Below are 7,363 nucleotides of genomic sequence, written 5' to 3' on the forward strand. Positions count from 1 at the left end.
TTCCCCTTGTGAGGTGGACAGGGGTGAGGGAAAATGTAATGAACCTTACATTATCTTAACAGTTGATAGAAGCAGTCTGATAAAATGCAAAGCCACAGTAAAAGCAAACCAGGATGTTCTCTACTCCCCACCAGAAGATGGAGTTGGGTCACCCCCGGGCAGCAGGACTCCTGTACTGGTCATGGCTGCTCTAGAGGACAGATGCCATTAATGAATGTCCCCACACTGCCCTCTTTCACTCAGCACTTATATCTGAGCTGACCTCACGTGTCATGGAGCACTCCTTTGGTCAGTTTGGATCAGCTGGCCTGGCTGTGTCTCCTCTCAAGATCTTCCCCACCCCTCAGCGTAACTCTCGGGGTGGGGGAATGTTGGATAAGCACAGGCTGGGTGCTCTGCTGCGTCATCAGCACCCAGCCACAGCACTGCAAAGCACAGCACCACAATGATGCTCTGGGGACAGCTAACTCCAGCCCAGCCAAACCCAATCCATGCATTTAGAGAAGTGTTTTTCATGCTCCTGCCTGCAGCAGCCAGGTTAAAGTCTGGTGGGGCTTTGGCCATTCAACTGTTCTCCCTGCAGAGGCTCTCGACATCCTTAGAATCACAACAGAATCACAGATTGGGTTTGGTGGGGACCTTCCAAAGTCCAGCTCCCTGCAGCCAGCAGGGACATCCCCAACCAGAGCAGGTTGCTCAGAGCCCCAAACAACCTGACCTGCAACGGTGCCAGGGATGGGGCAGCTCCCAGCTCCCTGAGCAACCTGTTCCTTCTGGTCCTTCTGAGCCATTTGCCCCTTCTTTCAAAGGTCAGAAACTCCTTTTCCAGCTGACCTCAAGCTGAAGCTGTGTGCTCAGCCAGGATTGGTGCCCATTGGGGCTTAATCTCTCTGATCTGGGGCTCAGAAGGGTTTTGGCACCTCTGGGGAGCCGTTTGCTGGTGCCCCCCACATGCCCTCCCGTCCCACACAGACACAGAGCAGTGGGGACTCAGAATGGCCTCTGGCAGGAGCCCACTGGGAGCCAGCTGGGATGGGGACTCAGAATGGCCTCTGGCAGGACCCCACTGGGAGCCAGCTGGGATGGGGACTCAGAATGGCCTCTGGCAGGACCCCACTGGGAGCCAGCTGGGATAGGGACTCAAAATGGCCTCTGGCAGGACCCCACTGGGAGCCAGCTGGGATGGGGACTCAAAATGGCCTCTGGCAGGACCCCACTGGGAGCCAGCTGGGATGGGGACTCAGAATGGCCTCTGGCAGGACCCCACTGGGAGCCAGCTGGGATGGGGACTCAGAATGGCCTCTGGCAGGACCCCACTGGGAGCCAGCTGGGATGGGGACTCAAAATGGCCTCTGGCAGGACCCCACTGGGAGCCAGCTGGGATGGGGACTCAAAATGGCCTCTGGCAGGACCCCACTGGGAGCCAGCTGGGATGGGGACTCAGAATGGCCTCCAGCAGGACCACACTGGGAGGCAGTTGGGATGGGGCCCCGTGGTGGTGTCAGAAGCCACAGAACAGAAGGGTCTGTGCAGGGAGCAGTGTCCTGGTGTGAGAGCCTGCCCTGGGTGCTGAAGGGCCTGTCCCTGGCAGTGTGCCCATGGCAGCCCTCCCTGGGGAGAGCTGTGGGTGGCTCAAGTCTGCAGAAGGTTGCAGAGCTGTTGGGGCAGGGGCACCTTTCCCACTGCCCCTCACAGCCTCCTGTGTGTTGAGTCCTGCAGGGAGCCTTCAGTCCTGGCTGCCCAGCCAAAGGGCTACTTGCCCTGGGGAAGGAGCCAGGGGAGTCCCCCTAGCCCTCCATTGCCTGCCCCAATGGCTGGTGTTGAATCAGCCCTGAGGGGGCTCAGTGCCCATCAGGGCTCAGCAGGCCTTTGGCACTGGTGCCCCCCAGGCTCCCTCCCATCCCACACAAACACAGAGCAGTGCTGAAGAAACAGCTTTTATTGGAAAGAGCAACAGGAAAGATCTCAACAAAGTCACTCTGAACCCCCCAAACACTATCAAATTATTTCCTATGTGCCTAATTATTTCCTATTTGTCTAATTATGTACTACTTGACTAATTCCTTTCTATTTATCTAATTATTTCCTGTGTGTCTAATAATTTCATACTTGTCTATTGCCTATTGATCTATTTATTTCCTGTTGGTCTAATTCTTTCCTATTTATCTCATTGGTTTTCCTATTGGTTGACCTATTTTGCTATTTCTCTAATTGATTCCTGTTTATCTATTTCCTATTTCTCTACTTCCTATTTCTCTATTTCCTATTTCTCTACCTATTTCCTATTTCTCTAACTCTATTTCCTATTTCTCTACCTATTTCCTATTTCTCTAACTCTATTTCCTATTCCTCTACCTATTTCCTATTTCTCTACTGAGATCCTATTTGCCTCATGATTTCCTATCTGTCTAATAATATTTCCTAGTTCTCTAATTATTTCCTATTGGTCTAATTGTTTCCTACAGGGCTAAGTATTTCCTATTAGTCTCTTTCCTATTTAACTCTTTCTCACTTATCTAAGTGTTTCCTACTTATCTAATTCTTTCCTAGCTCTCTACCTAATCCCTCTCTGTCTCCTGCCCCCCTCCCAGCCCCGTGCCTCCCCCCCCAGCCCTGCGCTTGCTGGGGGGCTCTGCTGAGGGGCTCCCCTCTCGCTTCCTCCCCCTCTTCTCCCCCATGCCCAGCTGGGACGGTGGCAGCTCCAGCCCCACATCCCCCCAGAGCTCCGGGGGCTCCTCCCCGAGGATGTGCAGTGGGTGCCAGAGGGGGGTGGTGTCGGTGAGCCCAGGGATGCTGCAGTCAGGGCTGAGCAGCTCCTCGGGCAGGGAGAGCCAAGCAAAGTCCCTGTGGGGGGTGGCTGCGGCGCTGTCCCCACAGCCCTCAGGGATGGGCTCGGTGCTGCTCCCGTCCTGGCGGAGCTCCCAGGTGTCCAAGGAGAAATCAATGCTGCTGAGGGCCTCCAGCAGGAGCTGGGCCTGCAGCTCCAGCTTCTCATCTTCGGAGTCCCCAAGGGCTTGGGGGCAGGGGGAAGCAGAGGGGCTGGGGGCCAAGGCTCTGCTCGGGCTGATGTTGCTGCCTGAGGATGTCCCCTCAGAGGTGACCCCAGCAGAGACCTTGGTGCCTGCAGACTGCCCTTCAGGGTGCTGGTAGCCAGGGCTGGCTGCTGGCACTGCTGGGCTGGCTTGGAGCACCTCTCTCCCCTCTGCACTGGTGTCCCCAAGGTCCCCTGACGTGGGCCTGCTGCTGGTGTCCTCCTGGCAGACCTCCCTCTCGTGCCCCCACAAACCAATGAGCCTCAGCTGCTCTTGGAGGAGCTTGTCCTGCCTCTCCAGCTCCTCATCTTCTGAGTCCTCGGAGGCTTGGTGACAGGGAGACACAGAGGGGCTGGGGAGGATCTCAGTGCTTGGGGTCTCCTCTGTGTCCAGTGAGAAACCAAGGAGCCTCAGCTGCTCTTGGAGGAGCTTGTCCTGCCTCTCCAGCTCCTCATCCTCAGAGTCCTCAAGGTCTTGGTCTGTGGGGGAGGCAGAGGCTCTGAGGGGAACCTCACTGCCTGGGGAGATGCTTGTGGCTGTGCTGGTGCTGGTGCCCGGTGCCAGCTGCTGCTCCCTGTGCTGGTAGCTGTGGGGGGATGCTGGCAGCACTGCTGGGGCTGGTACAGCCCTCTGGTCTCCAATGGGCACCAGGTATCCTGGTTGTCCCTGGGGGGTCCATGGGGCCTCCCAGGCCAGGGGGGTCCCCCAATGCCTAGGGTCCCAGAGGGGAGCCCCAGGCAGGGAACTGGCACCGTGGGCGAGCAGGGCAGTGTGCGGTGCAGGCAGGATGGGTGCCCAAGGTGTCTGGAAGAAGCAGGGGTCCAAGAGGCAGCCACATGGAGCCCTCTGCAGACCTGTGTGGGGCAGAAGGAGCTGTGTTAGGTGTGGGGAGCCTCCAGAGGCAGCCAGCTGTCCCCAATGGCAAACAACCCCAGAGGGTGAACTGCTGTGCCAGGGGCTGGGGCTGGGGCTGGGCAGCAGGGAGGAGCCACACTGTGAGGAGGTGAAGCTGGAGGGATGCCCACAGGGGCTTGGGAAACTCTGTGGGCATTGGGTTCCTGGGCATAGAGCAGCCAGGTGAGGGCAGGGATGCTGGCCTGGGCTTGCTGTCCCCTGTGGGGCAAGTGCCAGGGGCTCAGGGGTGCTGAAGCTGGCTGAGGTGTCAGGGTGTCAGAGCAGAGAGGGGCAGGGAGGCCATACCTGCTGGTGGGGCCTGGGGGGCCTGCGGTGCCAGCCCTGCTGGGAGTACCCAGGCTACAGGGAAGGGCTGCTCCTGCCCAGGCAGTGGGCACAGGTTGGCTGCAGCTGCAAGAGAGACAGGAGCCATGGCTGGGGCTCAGCTCTGCTCTTGTGCCCAAGAGCATCCCCAGGCTGCAGGGCTCGGGGTCCCTCCTTACCTTGGGGGCTGAAGGTTTGTTGGCCCACAGGAGCCTGAAGCATTGTGGGTGCTTGGGGCACCCAGAGTTCGCCAGACTGGAGCTGTCCTGGTGGCAGTGCCATGGTCAGATCCCTTTGTCTGCCAGCACTCTGGGGGCTCTCCAGAGCTTATAGAGGAGCTGCCCCTGTGGCACCCCACCCCATGCCATTGTGATGTGCAGGTTGGCATAGAGGCATGGAAGCCTGGGATTGTTTTGGTCACAAGAGACCTTTTGGATCATCCATTGCAGCCCTGATCCCAGCACTGCCAGGGCACCTCTGAACCATGGCCCTCAGCACTCCCTCTGGGGAACCCTTTGCTGGTGTCCCCCAGGCTCCATCCCATCCCACACAGACACAGAGCAGTGCTGCAGAAACAGCTTTTGTTGGACAGAGCAACAGGAAAGATCTCAACCAAGTGACTCTGTCCCGTACCCCCCCATCTGATTATTTCCTATGTATCTAATTCTTTCCTGTCTGTCTAATGTCCCCTCCCAGCCCCCTGCTTCTCCCCACAGCCCTGTGCTTGCTGGGGGCTCTGCTGAGAGCTTCTGCCCCCACTTCTGCCCAAGCTTCTCCCCCAGGGCCGGCAGGGCCGCTGCCAGCTCCAGCCCCACGTCCCCTCGCAGCTCCATCGGCTCCAGACCGACCCTGCCGAAGTGCTCCCAGCTGCAGCTGCTGCTGGTGGCCTCAGGGATGCTGCCCTCAGGGCTCAGCAGCTCCTCCAGCAGCGACTCCAAGGCACCCTGGGCGCTGGCTGTGCTGCTGTCACCACTGTCCCCAGGGATGGGGTCGCTGACCTCCCCCTCACATCCCCCCAGAAGCCAATTCTGCTGAGCTCCTCTCCCAGCTCCTGGTCCTGCTCCTGCCTGTCCTCCACATCTTCCTCAGGGCAAGAGGCAGAGGGGCTGGGGCTGGGCAGCCACACTGAGTGGAGCTGAAGCTGGAGGGATGCCCACAGGCGTTTGGGAAACTCTGTGGGCATTGGGTTCCTGGGCACAGAGCAGTCAGGTGAGGGCAGGGATGCTGGCCTGGGCTTGCTGACCCCCATGGGGCAAGTGCCAGGGTGCTGGGGATGCTGTCAGTGCCAGGGGCTCAGGGGTGCTGAAGGTGGCTGAGGTGTCAGGGTGTCAGAGCAGAGAGGGGCAGGGAGGCCATACCTGCTGGTGGGGCCTGGGGGCCTGCAGTGCCAGCCCTGCCCACAGTGCCCCATGAAGGCTCCAGGCTTGGGGCAGAGTGGCTGAAAACTGCCTGGGGAAAAAAAAGGCCCTGGGGGTGCTGGGTGCCAGCAGCTGGAGATGAGCCAGCAGTGCCCAGCTGGGCAAGAAGGGCACCAGCACCCTGGCCTGGAGCAGCAGTGGTGTGGGCAGCAGCAGCAGGGCAGGGATGATGCCCCTGGATGGGCACTGGGGAGGCCACAGCCTGAGTGCTGGGCTCAGTTCTGAGGCCCTCACTCCAGGAAGGACACTGGGGGCTGAAGTGGGCCCAGAGAAGGGCAAGGAAGCAGGAGAATGGTCTGGAGAACAAGGATCTGGAGCCTCCTGATTCCCCAAGTGTGTGTGCAGGCAGGCAGGGAGCACTGGAGCTGTGGACCAGCAGAGGTCACTCCGGCCCAGCCGACGCAGCCCAGGGCCACCAGAACGCAGCATTAACCAGGCTGGAACAGACCTGGAGCAGGGAGGGAGCTGGGGGTGGTTAGTGTGGAGGAGAGGAGGCTGAGAGGAGACCTCATTGCTCTCTACAGCTCCCTGAGAGGAGGTTGGAGTGAGGCTGGGGTTGGGCTCTGCTCCCAAGGGATAAGTGATAGACTGAGGGGGCTGGGGGTGTTCAGCCTGGAGAGGAAATCACTCTGGGGGGACCTCAGGGCTGCCTTTCAGTACCTGAAGGCATCCTGCAGGAAGGCTGCAGAGGGACTTCTCATGAGGGTGTCTAGAGACAGGGCAGGGGGGAATGGTTTGAAGCTGAGGCAGAGCAGGGTGAGACTGCAGCTGAGGAAGAAGCTCTTCAGTAGAGGGTGGTGAGACTCTGGCACAGGCTGCCCAGGGAGGCTGTGGATATCCTCTCCCTGGGGGTGTTCAAGGCCAGGCTGGATGAGGCCCTGAGCAGCTGAGTCTAGCTGGGAGCTATCCCTGGCCGTGGTGGGGAGGATGCATGAGATGATCTCTGAGGTCCCATCCAACCTGAGCCACTGAAGGATTCTGTGATCCTGCTGCCTCTTGCTGAAGCTCTCTGGGCTTCCAGGGGACCCTTGGGCTGTCCAGCACTGGCTCCAAGAGATGCTGACCCCAGAGTTCATCTCAGCAGTTCCCAGCATCTCCTGGGCCCCGAGCAGCCATTTCCACAGACCAACCATTTCCTTAGCCCAAGGAGCAGAGCTTTGCCAGGGACCTTTTGGGAGGGTGCCCATGCTTTGGAGATTTTTTCCCCCAAAACAAATAAACCACAGACTTGCAGACTGGTTTGGGTGGGAAATGATCTTTAAGGCTGATCCAGTCCAACCCCCTGCAGCCAGCAGGGACATCCCCAACCAGAGCAGGTTGCTCACAGCCCCAAACAACCTGACCTGCACTGGGGCCAGGCATAGGGCAGCTCCCAGCTCTCTGGCCAGCCTGGGACAGGCTCTCCCCACCCTCAGCATATTTCTCCCTTCTCCCCAGTATGAGTCTCCCTCTTTCAGTCCCAAACCATCCCCCCTTTGTCCTGTCCCAACAGGCCCTGCTCCAAACTCTGTCCCCAGCTTTCTGCTCAGCCCTTGAAGCACTGCAAGGCCACCAGAAAGCCTCCCTGGAGCCTTCTCCTCTCCAGGCTGCCCAAGCCCAACTCTCCCAGCCTGGAGCCTCCCAGCAGAGGGCTTCCAGCCCTGCCAGCACTGCTGTGGCCTCCTCTGGAGGCCCTCAGCCTGTCACTCCCAGCCT

This window comes from Melanerpes formicivorus, unplaced genomic scaffold (assembly GCF_026170545.1).
Source record: "Melanerpes formicivorus ecotype bairdi unplaced genomic scaffold, bMelFor1.0.p_v2 SCAF_34, whole genome shotgun sequence".
NCBI lineage: Eukaryota > Metazoa > Chordata > Aves > Piciformes > Picidae > Melanerpes > Melanerpes formicivorus.